This window comes from Schistocerca nitens, chromosome 8, assembly GCF_023898315.1.
Source record: "Schistocerca nitens isolate TAMUIC-IGC-003100 chromosome 8, iqSchNite1.1, whole genome shotgun sequence".
In the NCBI taxonomy this organism is placed as follows: Eukaryota; Metazoa; Arthropoda; class Insecta; order Orthoptera; family Acrididae; genus Schistocerca; species Schistocerca nitens.
Window position 1 is genome coordinate 156151258 of NC_064621.1, and position 10750 is coordinate 156162007.

The 10750-nt window shown below is 42.8% G+C and overlaps 1 pseudogene; it reads left to right on the forward strand.

The window, feature by feature from the left end:
- Window positions 1-4473: 4473 nt before the first annotated feature.
- On the forward strand, window positions 4474-4591 carry LOC126199787 (5S ribosomal RNA; annotated as a pseudogene).
- Window positions 4592-10750: the final 6159 nt, after the last annotated feature.

Consider the following 10750-nt stretch of genomic DNA (forward strand, 5'->3'; position numbering starts at 1 on the left):
GGGGCCAGTTTCCTCCAGCTACCTACCAAGACCTCATTGCTCCCATGGCATGACCCGACGCCGCTGTTATCCGTGCCGAAGATGGACTTACCATCTATTACGTAGGTGGTCATGATGGTCTGGTTGATCAGTGTGTAGCCTCTCACGGAGAATCGTTACGTTTTCTAACAAATTTTACGGAGGCACCACTTGAATGAATCTTATGAATATATTGTACATTTCGATGAAATTGAATATCTGATTAGTGAATAGAGCTCAGTTCACGAAAATAATTATATCTTTATACATACTGAAAACTTCTTAATTAATTCTGAAAAAAAATAAGTTTAAGAAAGGCTTTTGAAAATAACCTGATAGTCACACAGATGATCTAGGCTGGCCCAGAAGAGGCTCGATACGATTTGGATAAACAGCGTGTGAATCAGTAACACAAAGAATACCTTTTACTGCATGTTTATTCTTGGATTATGATTTTCAAAAAATACACAAGAACAACTATATTATTATTAATCTTAACCTAACAGGGAGTGTTTTTACTGATCACTACTGGAATAACGAACGGAATAATTGCATACTTGATACGATTCTTTGAAAGTCTGGAGTACAGTAGAATGCATGAATTACACACGCACTCATTCAGACTAGCCATTCATCGCAGAGAAAGAAGTTACTCATAAATTCAAGAAAGAACCTATGCAGATGTCAGACAGACAACTCCACCTGTAGACAACACCTGTCTCCACCGGAGTAACAGTACAGTTAATTAAGCAACAATTAAGTCTCACCTAACGAACTACCTGTCACAAGTTAAATGTCAGTGCTAAGAATGTTCTTCGTGATATCTGAAGGGGCTCGATGGCTGAGCATTCGGATACAAAATTACACCAAAATTCACAGCAAAAATTACGCGGAATTGCAATTACGGCCACAATCAAAAAATTACGTTCTGTGAGCAGTTATTTCTAAGGTGGCAGCTACTGTAAATCAGTAGTAGCCACGTGGCTATCCAGTACAAAGAAACGACGACTGACTACAAAAATGACGACAAAGAAAGATCATGAAACCAAAATATAGTGCAAGAGAATTTGTTTAAAAGCGCATATTGGTTCCTTAGTGATTGTCGAATACCGCGAGCACAATATAATGAACAAACACGTGGTAATAGCTACGCAAGCCATTTAAAATAATACTCAATCAAATCTCCACAAAACGCAGTTTGATTTTAATATGACCGTCGGAATGTTAAATACACATGCAGTGCTCACGACAAGTTAACGACTGCTTCAGAAAACTAATCACACTCACACATACATGCCCCTCTATCGCAAAGTTAAGAGCACAAAGAACATTCTAATAAGTTCCGAAACTCGCGAATTACTACAAATTCCTACTTGCGCAAACTCTCCCGATCTAGCCAGCAATACCTGAAACCTACCACGAGATGAAGTAGACTCAGTTGAGATGAACTTACACATTCAGAAAATTACTAAGACTAAGAACCAAAATTTGATGTAACATTTCCGAAGATTCCCAAGGCAGTAAAGCTGCTCGTTTCGATTTCAGTGCCCTACGCCAGACCCCAAGCCAATATAAACGATCTACCTATGGCAGCATTAACAAAGTGATGGGCCATCGGTCGCTTGTGTCACCCTGACCCAGAACAGTTTCCCTCGAAGGTTGGCTAAGCTGCCCCTGCATTCAAATTAACTTACCCCAAGGCCAAATGCACATATGGAGACACAAGCAGACGACAGACATGCTTCCAAGCAGACAAGAGGAGGGTACGTGGAAAAACATAGGGCGGCGAAGGCAAATACATGATCATTGCTTTACCGTATCAGTTAAATACTTAAGAAGTACATAGTTCATACGGAAAACAATTCATATATGAAATACAGTTCAGATGTGGTAGTACAGTGTTTGAATATTACTGTGGCTGCCAGGTTTAATACCCAGCTGATCGTTTTTATCTCAATTTGAAATTACAGGAGCACCGACAGATAAGCTACACTACTGGCCATTAAAATTGCTACACCACGAAGATGACGTGCTACAGACGCGAAATTTAACCGACAGGAAGAAGATGCGGTGATATGCAAATGATTAGCTTTTCAGACCATTCACACAAGGTTGGCGCCGGTGGCGACACCTACAACGTGCTGACATGAGGAAAGTTTCCAACCGATTTCTCATACACAAACAGCAGTTCACCGTCGTTGCCTGGTGAAACGTTGTTGTAATGCCTCGTGTAAGGAGGAGAAATGCGTGCCATCGCGTTTCCGACTTTGATAAAGGTCGGATTGTAGCCTATCGTGATTGCGGTTTATCCTATCGCGACATTGGTGCTCGCGTTGGTCGAGATCCAATGACTGTTAGCAGAATATGGAATCGGTGGGTTCAGGAGGGTAATACGGAACGCCGTGCTGGATCCCAACAGCCTCATATCACTAGCAGTCGAGATGACAGGCATCTTATCAGCATGGGTGTAACGAATCGTGCAGCCACGTCTCGATCCTTGAGTCAACAGATGGGGACGTCTGCAAGACAACAACCATCTGCACTAACAGTTCGACGACGTTTGCAGCAGCATGGACTATCAGCTCGGACACAATGGCTGCGGTTACCCTTGACGCTCAATCACAGACAGGAGCGCCTGCGATGGTGTACTCAACGACGAACCTGGGTGCACGAATGGAAAAACTTCATTTTTTCGGATGAATCCAGGTTCTGTTTACAGCATCATGATGGTCGCATCCGTGTTTGGCGACATCGCGGTGAACGCACATTGGAAGCGTGTACTCGTCATCGCCATACTGGCGTATCACCTGGTGTGATGGTATGAGGTGCCATTGGTTAGGTCACCTCTTGTTTGCACTGACGGCACTTTGAACAGTGGGCATTACATTTCAGATGTGTTACGACCCGTGGCTCTACCCTTCATTCGATCCCTGCGAAACCATACATTTCAGCAGGATAATGCACGACCGAATGTTGCAGGTCCTGTACGGACCTTTCTGGATACAGAGAATGTTCGACTGCTGCCCTGGCCAGCACATTCCCTACATCTCTCACCAAATGAAAACGTGTGGTCAATGGCCGAGCAAGTGGCTCGTCACAATACGCCAGTCACTACTCTTGATGAACTGTGGTATCGTGTTCAAGCTGCATGGGCAGCTGTACCTGTACACGCCATCCAAGCTCTGTTTGACTTAATGCCCAGGCGAATCAAGGCCGTTATTACGGCCAGAGGTGGTGGTTCTGAGTACTGATTTCTCAGGATCTATGTACCCAAATTGCGGGAGTATGTAGTCACATGTCAGTTCTAGTATAATATATTTGTTGAATGAATACCCGTTTATCATCTGCATTTCTTCTTGGTGTAGCAATTTTAATGGCCAGTAGTGTATAATGTTAGGTAATGTAAAAGTGGGAATCGACGCTGAAAGTCAATAACGCTATTTATACAGAGACGCATCAGCATGAAATAGTAGGTGCTGACTGTAACCTGTCCAGTATCGACTGGGAAAACTACGTATAAGTTATGGGCGGTAAGAGCAAAGTAATACTGAATTCACTGTGTTACAACTGCCTTTAGCATCCAGTCTCGTAACCGACAAGTGAAAGAAATATTTTAGACCATGTACAGGGTGACAGTTATTGAACTATACCAAAAAACGTTAATTAGTTACAAACTACGACGTGCGCACATTTTATTCAACATGTAAACGTCACTACAGATATTTCGGATTTAGGTTATGACATGTTCAATATGCCTGCCACCATCGTAGATGATGTGGCGCAGACGAATTCTACATGACACGCTGAAGTGTCGGAACATCGATGCTGTCGATGACCTCCTGAATGACTGTTTTCAGCTCAGATATGGTTTTGAGATTATTGCTGTGCACTTTGTCTTTACTATAGTCCCACAAAAATGAGTCGCCCGTGTTCAGATCCGGAGAACATGGCGGCCAAAGGGGGCCCATGCCAGTAGCCTCTGGGCGCTACGGAGCCAGAATGCGGTCCCCCAAGTGCTCCCCCAGGAAATCAAACCCTCTCTTGCTTCTATGAGGTCCAGCTCCGTCTTGAATGAACCAAATCTATTCGAAATCACAGTCACTTTGGATAATGGGGATGAAATAATCTTCCAAAACCTTCATGTAACGTTCGGTAGTCGCCACGCCATCAAGGGATATTGCCCTGTTTATTCCGTGACTGCACACTGCACGCCACACCGTCACCCGTTGAGGGCGAAGAGATTTCTCGACCGCGAAATGCGAATTCTCAGTCCTCCAGATGCGCCAATTTTGCTTATTGACGAACCAATCCAAATGAAACTGGGCTTCTTCGCTAAACCAAACCATCATGTCACACTAATTCCCATCATGCCCCGCGGCCAACCGTGCATTTTGAACTTCCTAATGCGAATCGTTCAGAAGGTATAACTATTTTATTTCATATAGTTCAATAATTGCCAACGGCCTTGCCTCAGTTGTACCACCGGTTCCCGTCAGATCACCGAAGTTAAGCGCTGTCGGGCTGGGCTAGCACTTGGATGGGTGACCATCCGTTCTGCCGAGCGCTGTTGGCAAGCGGGGTGCACTCAGCGGGGTGCACACGGCGGCCGATCGGTACTGTTGGGCCTTCATGGCCTGTTCAGGAAGAGTTTAGTTTTAGTTCAGTAATTGCCACCCTTTAGTTACGAATAGATCCGATCTGTCACCTGTCTACAACCTTCGTATATCTCGTGCAGGATGAAGAGAATAAGTTAAGGGAGGCTGGGTCACGTAGGGAAGCCTGTAGATTGCCGCGTAGTACGTGAATGAGAAAGGTTAGAAATTTGCCATTATTGGTACGATGTACGCTCCGCCATGTACAGTGGCTTGTAGAGCACATATGCAGTTGTAGATGTAACGTAACCTGTACAGGCAGTGACAACATAAAATACTTATCACATTAGCCACATATAAAATTGTATTATACATTCCACAGAACAGGTGGAAACAGTAATGAACTTCACCTCGAAATATGTTACAATACAAAGTCAAAGTAAAAGAAGAAGAAGAAATTAATGCCTACCGAGACGGCAATTTGGAGACATTAGAGCTTAAATATGATTTTGCCTGAAAAACATTATTGAAAAGAAGAAAGGTGACGTTAGAACTCACATATATGTCAAATAACGATTTCCGAGAATCACATGTTAATTCGAGTGCATTTGTGTTACTTTATTCGCTTCATGGCGGCAGAGATTTTTTAATGAATTAGTTACAGTACGGACTGCTAGACCTCTATTTCTGTCTCTAATTTACGAGCAGCTTCCCTCACAACTTGCGAAGCTTTGCACTTTGATCCCGCGAACGTGACAAAAGGCTTGGCACTGGCCAGCGACTGCAAGCAGTAATTCACCAAGCAATCTGACCAAGGCTTTCCCCAGGCAGTGTGTATGAAAGTTTGTTTTTAGCCTACTGTGAAATGCTGCTGCTTGGAAGCCGGCCCACATATTACCCTTGCTGCTTGTTTTTGTCTCGTTAGCAGCGAAAAGCTGTTGTTGACGAAAGGAAATTACTGCTATGAGGAAAGTTTACATTGTTATGTCGCCTAGAAATTACTATTCTTCTTTAATGAAATGACCTTTCCGGTGCACAGTTTGCACGAGGTAATGAATTTTAGCTTCAATTTAGGAGATGATCATCCTAGTTATTTTGCCTTTACACGCGTCTTTCGCTACGACATTGGCACTTCGAAATCCACTGCACCGTCCATGATGATAATGTTAGTTACTGTAGTTCATTTCACTAGTGTCAGTTTCTGTTTCATGCTTGGATTGTGTGAATAGAACCACATTCTGAGATTTCCTCACTATGTCCCCTACATTTCCCTGTTCTATAAAATTAGCGCTTGCAGTAAGTTATACATGCAAAGGCCGCTATGAAACTTTTGTAGTGCGAGGTTCTAGGCCAGGGGTTTGAAAACTACGGTCTGTGGGAATAGATTCAGTCCGTTTTGACGTTCCGCGCCTTTGGGTATTGGTCGTTATATTCTCTGTCTGCCTGTAGGACTTGGAAAACAAAAGGTTATCAAAATTCGTCTCCAGACACATCTTCACTGGTCATTCTACATCTACATCTACATCTACATGGTTACTCTGCAATTTACACTTAAGTGCCTGGCAGAGGGTTCAACAAACCATTTTCATACTACTTCTCTATCATTGCAGTTAAGTCCCATAAGATTTTTTTTTTAAAAAAGAATGCAGCCCACTTGGACCATGATCTCATTCTACAAAAAACGTTGAGGCTGTGAAGCGCTCGGTCTGCAATCACTGATAATGGCGACACGCGGGTCCGACGTATACTAACGGACCGCGGCCGATTTAAAGGCTACCACCTAGCAAGTGTGGTGTCTGGCGGTGACACCACACATGACGTACGTTATCTACATGTTAAAGCAGACTCTTCTGGCGTTATGATAATTTGATGGTTGTATCATAAATAGTTATCTTAGAAGAAAGATTAAGAAAAGGCAAACCTACGTTTCTAGCATTTGTAGACTTAGAGAAAGCTTTTGACAATGTTAACTGGAATACTCTCTTTCAAATTCTGAAGGTGGCAGGGGTAAAATACAGGGAGCGAAAGGCTATTTACAATTTGTACAGAAACCAGATGGCAGTTGTAAGAGTCGAGGGGCATGAAATGGAAGCAGTGGTTGGGAAAGGAGTGAGACAGGGTTGTAGCCTCTCCCCGATGTTATTCAATCTGTATATTGAGCAAGCAGTAAAGGAAACAAAAGAAAAATTCGGAGTAGGCATTAAAATTCATGGAGAAGAAGTAAAAACTTTGAGGTTCGCCGATGACATTGTAATTCTGTCAGAGACAGCAAAAGACTTGGAAGAGGAGTTGAACGGAATGGACAGTGTCTTGAAAGGAGGATATAAGATGAACATCAACAAAAGCAAAACGAGGATAATGGAATGTAGTCAAATTAAATCGGGTGATGCTGAGGGAATTAGATTAGGAAATGAGACACTTAAAGTAGTAAAGGAGTTTTGCTATTTAGGGAGTAAAATAACTGATGATGGTCGAAGTAGAAAGGATATAAAATGTAGACTGGCAATGGCAAGGAAATCGTTTCTGAAGAAGAGAAATTTGTTAACATCGAGTATAGATTTAAGTGTCAGGAAGTCGTTTTACGAAAGTATTTGTATGGAGTGTAGCCATGTATGGAAGTGAAACATGGACGATAACTAGTGTGGATAAAAAGAGAATAGACGCTTTCGAAATGTGGTGCTTCAGAAGAATGCTGAAGATAAGGTGGGTAGATCACGTAACTAATGAGGAGGTATTGAATAGGATTGGGGAGAAGAGAAGTTTGTGGCACAACTTGACTAGAAGAAGGGATCGGTTGGTAGGACATGTTTTGAGGCATCAAGGGATCACAAATTTAGCATTGGAGGGCAGCGTGGAGGGTAAAAGTCGTAGAGGGAGACCAAGAGATGAATACACTAAGCAGTAGGTACTGGGAGATGAAGAAGCTTGCACAGGATAGAGTAGCATGGAGAGCTGCATCAAACCAGTCTCAGGACTGAAGACCACAACAACAACAACATCATAAACAGTGTTTTACAGATATGTAATTTTAGTAGAAATACCTTCGATATTGTGACGTTCGAATACAGCTTTAGTCGTCTGCTGTTTGACGCAGTCTTGCCGATTAAATATCTAGACGTAACGTTACGAAATGGTATGAGATGGAACGAGGACATAAAGTTGGTAATAGGGAAGGCGAAAAGTCGACTGTATTTTATTGGGAGAATTTTGATGAAGCTGGCTCATCCGTAAAGAAGATAGCGTATGGAACACTAGTTGGACCCATTCTTGAGTTCTGATAGAGTGTCTGAGTTCCCAGTAGGTCGGAAAAACGAAAGACATCGAAGCAATTCAAACGCCTGCTTCCAGATTTGTTACCACTACGTTCAGTCAGCAAACAAGTATTACGGAGACGCTTCGTGAATTCAAATGCGAATCCCTGGAGGAATGACGACATATTTTTCGCAAAGCACTATTAAGCAAATTTAGAGAACCGGTACTTGAGGTCGACTAAGAAATGATTCTAAGGCCGCCAACGTACATTTCTCCTAAGGACGACAAAGATAGGAGAAACTAGGGCTACTGAGGCTTATAGACAGTAGTTTTTCCCTAGTTCTACTAGCGAGTGGGACAGGAAAAGAAATGGCTGGTAGTGGTATGAGATACCTTCCGCCACGAACCGTACTTTGGCTTGCGGTGTATGTATGTAGATGTAGATCTACGTCCGCATAGTAGTATGGCCAGTTATCTCCACAATATGCAGGATTCCGTCCACGACCAGGAATCGTTGGCTCATCTACATGTACATCTACATGGTTACTCTGCAATTCACACTTAAGTGCCTGGCACAGGGTTCATCGAGCTACCTTCCGCCACGAACCGTACTTTGGCTTGCGGTGTATGTATGTAGATTTAGATCTACATCCGCATACTAGTATGGCCAATTATCTCCACAATATGCAGGATTCCGTCCACGACCAGGAATCGTTGGCTCATCTACATGTACATCTACATGGTTACTCTGCAATTCACACTTAAGTGCCTGGCACAGGGTTCATCGAACCATTTTCATACTTACTTCTCTACCATTCCACTCTCGAATGACACTTGGGAAAAAGGAACACCTAAATCTTTCCGTTCAAGCTCTGATTTCTTTTATTTTATTATGATGACCAGTTCTCCCTACGTAGGTGGGTGTCGACAAAATATTTTCGCATTCGGAAGAGAAAGTTGGTGACTAAAATTTTGTAAATAGATCTCGCCGCAAAGGAAACCGCCTTTGTTTCAGTGAGTGCTACCCCAACTCACGTATCATATCAGTGACACTCTCACACCTATTGCACGATAACACGAAACGAGCTGCCCTTCTTTGCACTTTATCGATGTCCTCCGTCTATCCTACTTGGTAATGATCCCACAGTGCGCAGCCAATATTCCAACAGAGGACGGACAAGTATAATGTAGGCTGTCTCTTTAGTGGGTTTGTCGCATCTTCTAAGTGTTCTGCCAACAAAGCGCAGTCATTTTTTCGCCTTCCCCACAGTATTACCTATGTGGTCTTCCTAATTTAAGTTGCTCGTAATTGTAATTTCTAGGTATTTAGTCGAATTGACAGCCCTTAGACTTGGGCGTTTTATCGTAAACCCAAAATTTATCGGATTTCTTTTAGTACCCATGTGGATGACCTCGCACTTTTCTTTGTTTAGTGCCAATTGCCACTTTACGCACCTTACAGAAATACTCTCTAGATCATTTTGTAATTGGAATTGATCGTCCGATGTTTTCACTAGACGGTAAATTACAGCGTCATCTGCAAACAATCTAAGGGGGCTGCTCAGATTATCACCTAGATCATTTATGTAAATCAGGAACAGCAGAGGGCCTATGACAATACCTTGCGGAACACCAGATACCAATTCTGTTCTACTCGATGATTTACCGTCTACCACTACGAACTGTGACCTCTCTGAGAGGAAATCACGAATACAAAACTGAGACAATACTCCATATGCACGCAATTTGATTAATAGTCGCTTGTGAGGAACGGTATCAAAAGCCTTCTGGAAATCTAGGAATATGGAATCTATCGAGATCCCTTGTCGACAGCACTCATTACTTCATGGGAATAAAGAGCTAGCTGCGTTGCACAAGATCGATATTTTCTGAATCCGTGTTGGTTATGTATCAATAAATCATTTTCGTCAAGGTGATTGATAATGTTCGAGTACAGCATATGCTCCAAAATCCTACTGCAAATTGAGGTCAGTGATATGGGTCTGTAATTCAATGGGTTACTCCTATTTCCTTTCTTGAATATTGGTGTGACCTGTGCTATTTTCCAGTCTTTGGGAACAGACCTTTCGTCAAATGAGCGGTTGTATATGATTGCTAAGAAAGGCGCTACTGCGTCTGCTCACTCTGAAAGTCAAACTACGTTCTGTCTGTTATAAACTAACTTAAAATATTCACCTTCACTGGCAACTTTGTGGCAAGGTGTTTGTTTTATAACTGCCCTTCTCGCCTCGTATTCTTTCTAATTAAGGACACCTCTGCTACTCCGTTATGATAAAACATATATAACCCTTAATGAAACGAAAAAGGTAGACTAGCTATAGCGAAGGAAATACATGAATAGAAATAGAACTGTAAAATAATGTTAGTTTAATTTCAACACAAGTAGATTTCGTGTCAACTTAATAAAATATTTTCAAATTTTATTTTGCGGGGCTTCACAGCCCCAACGTGTTTTGTAGAATGAGTTCATGGTCCAAGTGGGCTGTATTCTTTTTTTTTTAAAAAAAAATCTTATGGGACTTAACTGCTAATGTCATCAGTCCCTAAGCTTACACACTACTTAACCTAAATTATCCTAAGGACAAACGCACACACCCATGCCCGAGGGAGGACTCGAACCTCCTCCGGGACCAGCCGCAGAGTCCGTGACTGCAGCGCCCTAGACCGCTCGGCTAATCAAATGGCTCTAAGCACTATGGGACTTAACATCTGAGGTCATCAGTCCCCTAGAACTTAAAACAACTTAAACCTAACCAACCTAAGGACATCACACACATCCATTCCCGAGGCAGGATTCGAACCACCGACCGTAGCGGTCGCGCTGTTCCAGACTGAAGCGCCTAGAACCGCTCGGCCACACCGGCCGG